This window comes from Mus musculus, chromosome 11 (genome assembly GCF_000001635.26).
Source record: "Mus musculus strain C57BL/6J chromosome 11, GRCm38.p6 C57BL/6J".
Taxonomy (NCBI): Eukaryota; Metazoa; Chordata; class Mammalia; order Rodentia; family Muridae; genus Mus; species Mus musculus.
The window spans coordinates 106,723,423-106,733,516 of NC_000077.6; the positions used below are offsets into that span (position 1 = coordinate 106,723,423).

At 45.1% G+C, this 10,094-nt stretch overlaps 1 pseudogene; it reads left to right on the forward strand.

Annotated features, from left to right (window-relative positions):
* The first annotated feature begins 1,835 nt into the window (after positions 1 to 1,835).
* Gm51950 lies at positions 1,836 to 1,996 on the forward strand (annotated as a pseudogene).
* The last annotated feature ends 8,098 nt before the right edge of the window (positions 1,997 to 10,094 follow it).

A 10,094-nucleotide genomic window follows, 5' to 3' on the forward strand; every position in this document is an offset into this window, starting at 1 on the left:
TAATGAATTTCTTTGACAATTGATTCTATCTCTGTTTTCTCCCTTCTGGCTTTAAGTCATCCTCAAATCTAATCTCTGAACCATCAGAACCCTCATTAATAAACTACTCAACAGAAGCATAAAGAGACCTCAGTGACACTCTACCAGAGACTTGTCCCAGGCTAAACTTAAACAAACACAATTCTTTTGTTCCCCTAGGTATCTAAAGACAGTGCCTTTCGTAAACCAGGCTGGCCTCAAACTCACTATGGAGAGGACGATGATTTTAAAGGTCTGTTCCTCCTGACTCCACAAGAGCTGAGATTGCACGGGTGAACCGCCACGCCAGTTTGCAGGATGTTTTGGATGGAACGCAGGACGCTGTGCATGCTAGGGGTTTCGCGCATGCGTGGAGCATCTTTCATGATAGGATTAACTGAGCAACATCGCCAGCTCCTTCCTTCGTCAGAATGCTTCTGAAACATAGTTCAGCTGTGGCATGGCTTCGTTTTCCACACACTTCTCCAGAATAGGGTTCCTCAGGAGAGTATACTGCCTAGTGTGTGTGTCTGTGCACTGCATGTAGTGTTTGCACACAGGAAGACTCATCGGCACAGGCACTTGTGGAGACCAGAGCTTGACTTCGGGATGACTTTCTCCACCCTTATGTTCTGAGACAGGATCTCTCACTGAACCCTAAGCTTGCCATTTTGGCTACCTTGTCTGGCTAGTGAACCCCCTGGGATTTGCCTGTCTCTGCTTCACAAGCTCCCGGGGTTACAAACAGGTGACACTGCGGTACAACCAATTTATGTTTATCCCTGACTAGCTTACAAATGAGACTCAGGCTATGGTTCTTTTATTTGGCCTTGACAGTTACTGAAGGGTCTACTTTTCTATCTGCTGGTCTGGCTACCTCCCTAGCGGCGCTCCCCAAATACCTGCTGTTTCTCCCGGCCACGTGCTCACCGCTCACCGTACCTCTCCTCTCAAGGTGCCTTCTCCTCTCCCACCTCAAGGTTTCTCCTCTTCCCCTTGCTCCTCCACCCCACAACCAGGTCACTCAAAAAACCCACCTACCTCTAATCCCTCCAGTAATTGGCTGCAATCAATTTTATTTAACCAGTAGTTTTAAATCAAGGAATAAGGTTTGCACAACAAAAGCTTGTAACCTTGAGAGAATTCACTTGTGGGTCTAGACCTCTGGGTACAGAATTTAGCATTACAATACAGAGCAACAGATCTGACCTTAAAAAGACCCCACACCAGCTTTTATCTAAGTTCTGAGGATCCGAACTCAGAGCCTGAAGCCCCTGGTTTGCCTGACTGCTCTCAGAGTAACTTCCTCTGCAGCGCACATTTTACAGCGAAGCTTCAGTTACAGTAAAACCACCTGGCCTTGTTAACTCCATAAAAGACCTGCTAAAGATAAGATTAAGGGCTTACAGGCCAAAATAACTTTTCTGGCTTACTTTTATCTAATTCCTGGGGTGTCTGAGAGCCCCCTAATTCCTGCTAGCACCTTTATTTGGAGACTTTTGGACTATTGGACAGGGCGCCTTATTATCTGAGGTAGTCCAAACATACCCTAAGGCCCCTCCGGTTTTAAAGACCGACCGTGTCTCTTATGGCCAACTGTGACGTCATCACGGCTACTCCTAGCTAAAGTGAACTTTTTTTTTTTCAAGACAGGGTTTCTCTGTGTAGCCCTGGCTATCCTAGAACTCACTCTGTAGACCAGGCTGGCCTCAAACTCAGAAATCTGCCTGCCTCTGCCTCCCAAGTGCTGGGATCAAAGGCGTGCGCCACCACCGCACAGCCTAAGGTGAACCTTTTAAAGAAGAATGTAAAGCTCCAAGACTATACTTTCAGGGATCATTTCTATAGTTCGTTACTAGAGAAGTTTCTCTGACTGTGTAGAGCACCCGAAATCATGAGGAGGAGCTCTCCTGAGCGTGAAGCCCCCTCAACAGCTAAATGTTTTTCACAGAGGTTTCAAGGGAAAAATTATTATGCTTGTCCCTCAGCCACTAGTACCAACTGCAGTGACCAAAACCAGTATTGGCAAACAAACAAACAAACAAACAAAAAAGGAACATTTAACAAACAAACAAAAAAAGGAACATTTAACAAACAAACAAAAAAAACCAAAACAAAACAAAAAAAGGAACATTTAACAAAAAACAAACAAAAAAAGGAACATTTAACAAACAAAACAAAAAACTCGAAACCCCTAGCATGCACAGCGTCCTGCGTTCCATCCAAAACATCCTGCAAACTGGCGTGGCGGTTCACCCGTGCAATCTCAGCTCTTGTGGAGTCAGGAGGATCAGACCTTTAAAACCATTTAACATTTAACAAACAAACAAACAAAAAACCAAAACAAAACAAAAAAGGAACATTTAACAAACAAACAAACAAAAAAGGAACATTTAACAAACAAACAAACAAAAAAGGAACATTTAACAAACAAACAAACAAAAAAGGAACATTTAACAAACAAACCAAAAAAAAGGGAACATTTAACAAACAAACAAACAAACAAACAAGGAACATTTAACAAACAAACAAAAAAGGAACATTTAACAAACAAACAAAAAAAGGGAACATTTAACTAACAAACAAACAAACAAACAAAAAAGGAACATTTAACAAACAAACAAAGGAACATTTAACAAACAAACAAAAAAAGGAACATTTAACAAACAAACAAAAAGGGAAAATTTAACAAACAAAAAACAAAAAAAGAACATTTAACAAACAAACAAACAAAACAAAAAACAAAAAAGGAACATTTAACAAACAAACAAAAAAGGAACATTTAACAAACAAACCAAAAAAAAAAAAAAACCAAAAAAAGGAACATTTAACAAAACCAGTATTGGTGCCCATCCTAGGGATGTGAAACTTAGGACTCTGCTTGGGGGGTTAACCGAGACCCCACCACCACCACCACCTAACAATTTCAACCTCTGTTAATAATTCCTGCACTCAGCCCCAGACTTGTAACCCTATTATAATCCTGGTTAAAGCATGGAAGCAGCCACGGACTTATGGTGTCTGGGATGCAGGAATAACATGGGCATGCAGATTATAGAGAAGGGTGTTGACCATGGGATGACATTGCTCCCAGGTCAAAGCTCCTGTCCCTTACATGCAACTGGTTCCAATGACAAGCAGTGCTGCTTCTCCAAGCCAAGCCAACACATTAGATCTAACTCATCTCCTTCACATGGCACCGGCTACCTATTCTCTCCTTAATTCTACCAGTGCTAACCTCGGGGCTGATTGCTGGCTGTGTCTGAACCCTAAACTGCCTTTTTACATAGGGTTAGGCCTCCTGGATAACCCATCCTTTCAAAAGGCAAAACTTTCAAAGTCAGTGTCCCTGACTGATGGGACAACCTGTCCCTGGGAGACCCCCTTATTCTGGGGGACATCCAGGGGAATGCCACTCACTTTCACTCCCATAACCACCCCTTAAATAAGACCCCTTAGTCATTGACAGGTAGAAGCCCTGATGTATATTAGTCCAGGAATCCTGCAACTCCCACAGCTTAAGCAACTCCCACCAGTTAGCTGCCCCTCGGGGATCTTGGTTTGCCTGCACCACTGGACCATACCAGTGTCTATCTCCTGGTCTCTTCATCAGTAATAATAGCCCGAACTTTGTATTTTAGTACAGATTATCTATCCCACAGGTTTGCTATTATGAAGGCCCCAAGGGGACAGAATATTGAGTGGCACCCCCTTGAGGCTCCGACATACAAGAGCAGCTCCTATCCTTGCCCCCCCCCCCCCCCCCCCCCCGTGCTGGTGGGACGGGGCACAGCTGGCTCTACTGCCCTGGGAGCTTTAATCACCAGCCAAACCAATTACCATCACCTCTCTGCCTTCAGGCGGCAACCTCATATCTCAAACAACAGGTAGACTCCAAACCAGAAAAGGATCAAACTTACTGCTCCTAAAAGATGGGGGCGGGAGGCCTATGTTCGGCCTTGGTGAATCATGCTGTTTCTATATCAACCATTTGGGTGTTATCAAAATATGCTCTACAAGAGCTAAAAACAAGCCTCACTGAGAGACAAGAAAGGCAGCAATCATACTTTGGTTTCATAGACTTTTCAGTTGGTCCCCTGCCCCCAGGTTAACTATGTTGATATCGGCCATAGCTGGACCGGTACGGGTACTTTTTCTGATGTTAATACTTTGATTCACCTTATCCAAGGTAGACTCTCTAGCATTAAGCTCATGGTGCTCAGGTCTCAGTATTCTCCCTTGGTGCTTGTCTCAGAGGATGATCAGAGTGGGTCAAGGGTTTGCTTCAGTTACCGCTCAGAGGAGGGAATGAAGAGCCCAGAGTAACTCCAAGCATCTGCTGCCGCCCCCATTTTACTACGAACTGTCAGGCCATATATACTCTTCTCACTTATAGTAAAACCACCTGGCCTGCGCTAACCCCATAAAAGTCAAGATAAGACCGATGCCCTAGAGTAGCCTTGGGCCTATATTGTAAAAAGGCACATCATATTGTAAAAAGTCCCATTCTAGGACTAACCAGCTATGAATTTCTTCTTTATTGTCCCCTGAACATCTGCTTGTGATTTTATAATTCAAAGGGAGACTCGTTCCTGCTTTTTCAGGGTCGTTGCTGTCAGCTCTGAATCTGGCCTCGACCCTAACTGGTTAGCATTTTCCCTCAGTGAATAAAGCTGGTTTTGGTTTATTTCTGACTTTGGTGGTCTTTTCTCGTTATTTGAGTGTCCCCTGTGGCTCCAACATTGACCACTGAACTATTTCCCACCCTGATGCTTAAATGCAGTAGATGGAGGCTGCTCTTGCTACCATAGCAACCGTGAAGCTATTAGCAATCAAACCAACTCAGGTTTTTGTTCTCTGCCTCCTCTCTCTCTCTCTCTCTCTCTCTCTCTCTCTCTCCCTGTCTCTCTCTGTCTCTGTCTCTTTCTCTCCTTTCTGTCTCATATAAAGTGAGACAAATTTGGTAAAATAAGAGGAAACCTCTAATTGGTTTATCTCAAGTTTAGGGAACAGTTTACCCTGCCAGGAACAGCTCTGGAGAAAATGGCTGCGGTTATCTAGAGGTCAGCCAGAGGAACCTTGGGTACAAACAGTAACTCTGGTCGAAGGGACGGGCAGTCTCTAGCTTATCACCTGGTTTTGATCCAGATGTTTAAGTTGGCTTCTGAGCAAATGCTAAATCTACTGAGAAAGGCAAGCTGACAAATACTGATTCTGTTCTCTAGCCACACCTTCCCTCAAGCCCTCCATGACAAGGTCGGGGAGAGGTTCAGGTTCAGAGGAGGCCCTTACATGGAAGATACAAGGACCTAGGTGCCCTGCTGGGAGAGGAAAGAAAGGAAGGAGGTGAAAAGTTTAAAAAAAAAGAGGAAGAGAGGAAGGAAGAAGGAAAAAAGAAAGAAAAAAAAGAAAAGAAAAGAAACCAAACCATGAGCTCAGAGTCTCTCCAAGCTTCTGGCTTTGAGCCTTTTGGCCTCAGGAGGGTAGGGCTTGAGAAGCCTGAAGAGTTTTCCTTCCCAGCAGCTGCTTGTCCATAGGGACTAAGTCCCAAATCTGCAGCGTTTACTTAAGGCAGGAGGATCAGGAGTTGAAAACCACCCTCTGATGCTTGGCACTTTTGAGACCGGCTTGACATTCGGGAGACCCTATCTCTACACATCACACACTTAGCAGTGGCTAGTGTCTTGCTAATGGCTCAGGAAAAGCTGGAAACCACTTCTAAAACCTAGATGGCTGGACTGTGATAAGGACTGAAGAAAAGAAGAAAGCAGAATTCAAGAAGTCAGGGTGCAGAGTAATGGTCGGCTTTATGCTGCCCTTCTATAAATGTAGCCCCATTTCTGCAAACAGCTCTGAGAATTCAAGGGGGAAAAAACGGTCCATTAAAATATCAAGAAAGCCGGGCAGTGGTGGTGCACTCCTTTAATCCTAGCACTTGGGAGGCAGAGGCAGGCAGATTTCTGAGTTCGAGGACAGCCTAGTCTACAGAGTGAGTTCCAGACAGCCAGGGCTATAGAGAGAAACCCTGTCTCCTGAAAAAAAAAAAAAAAAAAAAGAAGAAGAAGAAGAAGAAGCAGAGCTAGGGAGGCAGAGACATGTTGTGTGACAAGACTTCTTCTGGGGAGTCTTGATACATACACACACACACACACACACACACACACACACACACACACACACATCTATTCGCTCCAAATAGGGAGCCCACAACAGACCAAAGTCCACCTTGGTGAACCATGGGTTTTACTGGGCTTACTCACAGGAGTATGGGTTACTTAAAAGAGCAGAAATGACTCCAAGACAACTACATGATCAAAGCCCAACCCAGGATGGGTGACCGCTCACAAAAGCTTGGAACCTATAGCACAGTGCACAGCCTACAGGTGGTTCACCAGGCTGGAGACTGCCCTTTCCAAGTGACTTGGTTGGTCTAAACCTTTTCTAGGCAGTTTGACTGGTTTCTGGCAGCTCTAGGCAGCTACTCTGGTTTCAAGTGTTCACTGAAGCTTGTCTTGTCTGAGAGTGACTCTCAGCAGTCTTCATTGTTTATTCTGACAAGTAAATCTGCTCAGTTTCAGGGACTTCCTGAGCTGTTTTGTGCCTGTTTACCTTCCTGCTTAAGGAGCTTCCCTGCCAGATAGAAGAACAGCTCAATCAAAGGAAACTGTTATACATCAGACAGGAAGAGCCTTGGGGCTTGCTCCCAGCCTGCCTAGCCTGTGTCTGTGTCCCATTCAACATATTTTTTGATGGCTCACATGAAGAATTTTTGCTGTTGTTGTTTTGTTTGTGAGGTGATCTCATGTAGTCCAGGTTGGACTCAGTCTCACAGCAACCCTCCTGCCTCAGCCTTCTAAGTGCTGGGATTGCAAGCATGTACCTCCATGCCAACTTATGGAAGACTCACTGCTGCGGCTCAGGTATAGAGTGTCTGCCCAGTGTACCCAAGGTCCTGGGTTTGATTCTCAGTGCCAGAAAGGAGAAAAAGAATCACAGATCTGACGGCTCTCTACAAGATCTCCTCAGAAAACATGACCCGCTCCTTCTCACATCCTTCCACCATGACCTTTAGCAAAGGCTGCACCGCTCTCTCCTGATTGACAACGACATGTTGCTTCAGTCAACCCAAAAAGCAACCATCCCTGCCCCGAAGCTGCCTAAATCACCCAGCACAGGCTACATATTTACAATGGACTCTCACAGGTTGAGGAAGTGCAGGGGACAGTTTGGAAACCTTGTGCACAGTGGACCCTGGACCCTGGCCCTTCATCCTCTGAGCACAGCCACTTTGCTGGGTCATTTTAGTTCTGAATCTGTAGTCATTCTTACTGTGTCAGTGCACCATTCAGATGCTTCATGGAGGAAGGGTGGAGATCTCAGACTCTGTGTGCACACGGCCGAAGAATTTCCTGGTCTTTTGTGTCAAGTATGATGTGGGGCTGCAAACAGGCAGGGGAGATAGCTTCACTTTTAAAGTGGATCTATAAATAACCTACATTACATATCTGCTTGCCACTTAGAGTCCGAAGATTTATCTTCCTCCATCTTAGGAGCTTGGAAAGGAGCCAAGCTCCTGGACCCACGTCTTCCTCATGCCCCAGCTCACTGCATGAAAGATTGTTCTTTACAAGGTCAGCATGGGAAAGAAGTCATCAAGGGAAGCCAGGAATTTATTCTTGAAGCCCTAGGTTTGATCACGAAACAAATGGAGTTTATGCTGTTAATTCCAGTACTCGGGAGTCTGAGTGAGAGGATCAGAAGTTCAAGGTCATCTTTCATTTATGTTAACTCTAGGCTAGCCCAGACTGCATGAGACTGTCAGAGAGAGACAGACAGAGAGAGTGAGAGACACAGAAAGAAGGGATAGGGGAGAGGTCTTCGGAGAGCTAGGCAATTTCACAGGTTATCCTTTTGACTTAACGTTATGTCAAATTAAGAAGTATCAGAAAAAGTCGTGAAAAAAAATTTAGTAGATCAACAACATTCTTGGTTGTCTCCAATAAAAGCTGGGCGTTGTCAAGTACTTAGTACAGGGGGACATGCACTAGCCAGGTACAATGTATATGTCGAGGTCAGAGGTCGACCTGAAAGAGTTGGTTCTTTCCCACCGTGTAGGGCCTGGGGACTGAACTCAGATTGTTGGTGTTGGTGGCAAAGCGCCTTCCCACAGAGCCGTCACTTCCAACGGAGCCCTCTCACCAGCCCTTGAGTGCTCAGTCAAAGACTGAGTCTATAGATTATCTGTGCCTTTCACTCGTCTTTGAATACGTTGTCTCCCTAGATTGTAGAATTCTGGCGGTGACACGGATGACTGACATCCAGGAAACCATGACTTACATGGGATGAGGATGGTGCAGCTTAGTACTGTCCTACTCACACGGGATGACTTGGCATCCATTAGCACAGTCATTTCAATGTCTTTCATGGAAAATATATATCTCCAGATGAACTAGTCTGTTGGTCTATCATCTGGCTAATCATACATGCATATATATATTAGCTTGTTGTTTTGTTTCTGAGATAGGGTCTCATTCTGTAGCCCAGGTAAACCCAAAACTCCCTGTGTAGCTCAGGATAGCTTTGAAGTTATGGTAATTCTCCTACCTCAGTCTAGCCAGTGCTAGGATTGTGTGTGTGTGTGTGTGTGTGTGTGTATGTATGTATGTGTGTATGTGTGTGTATGTGTGTATGTGTGTGTATGTGTGTGTATGTATGTATGTGTGTGTATGTGTGTATGTGTGTGTGTATGTGTATGTATGTGTGTGTATGTGTGTGTATGTATGTATGTATGTGTGTGTATGTGTGTATGTGTGTGTGTATGTGTGTGTGTATGTGTATGTATGTGTGTGTGTGTGTGTGTGTGTGTGTATGTGTGTGTGTGTGTGTGTGTGTGTGTGTGTGTGTTTCTGATTCTGATTCTTTCAGGCAGGGAGAGAATCTCACTGATGGCATCAGTTGGTAAGAAAAGAAAATATATGATAATTATTTATTTCGTGTGTGTTTGAGGTTGTGACTTTTGAGAATTACCCTTTAACACAAGACTACTATGGACCTTGTGTTTCACACATAGTAACTAACATTTAGTTATTGAGACATGGTCTAGATATATAGCCCTTGCTGGCCGCAGACATTCTGAATCATTCTGCCTCTTCAGGAATGTGAGAGCCGGGCGTGGCGGCACACGCCTTTAATCCCAGTGCTCGGGAGGCAGAGGCAGGCAGATTTCTGAATTCGAGGCCAGCCTGGTCTACAGAGTGAGTTCCAGGACAGCCAAAGTTATACAGAGAAACCCTGTCTTGAAAGAGAGAGAGAGAGACAGAGACAGAGACAGAGACAGAGAGAGAGAGAGAGAGAGAGAAAGAGAGAGAGAGAGAAAGAGAGAGTGTGTGAGCTTTACAGGTGTGCACCACCATACCCACGTGGAGCATTATTGTTACCTTTATTCCTTTCCTTCCTTTCTTCCCTCCCCCCTCGTTCCCCTCCCCTCCCTCCTTCCTTCCCTCTCCTTTCTCCCTGCTTAGTGTACAGACATCTCTTCTCACAGATACCAACAAGTGCCCCGAGACACCGTGTGTCCCTAGTGCCAGGGAACATCTCTTACTCAGGAAGTGAGTTACTATCAAAGATGGTGAAAAAAATGTCTCCTCCGGTATGGTGGCACACACTTTTAATCCCAGTACTCGGGAGGCAGAGGCAGGCAGATTTCTGAGTTCGAGGCCAGCCTGGTCTACAAAGGGAGTTCCAGGACAGCCAGGGCTATACAGAGAAACCCTGTCTTGAAAAAACCAACAAAACAAAACAAAACAAAACAAAACAAAACAAAACAAAACAAAACAAAACAAAACAAAACCCCAAAACCAAAGATGGTGTTGGTGCTATGCCCTGCTCCCACTCCCTTTCCCTGTCTCCTGGCTGCGGGCTTACGCCCTGAAAGGAAGGTGAGATGCCACTTTGGCAGTGGGGGCTCCAAGAAACCTCCCCAAATGCTGTTGCTTCTCTCTCTGTGATGTTAAACTTAGGGTCAAGAGCCCATCTCAGGATCTTGAACTACCTGAACCACACCCCCCTCTCCAAAG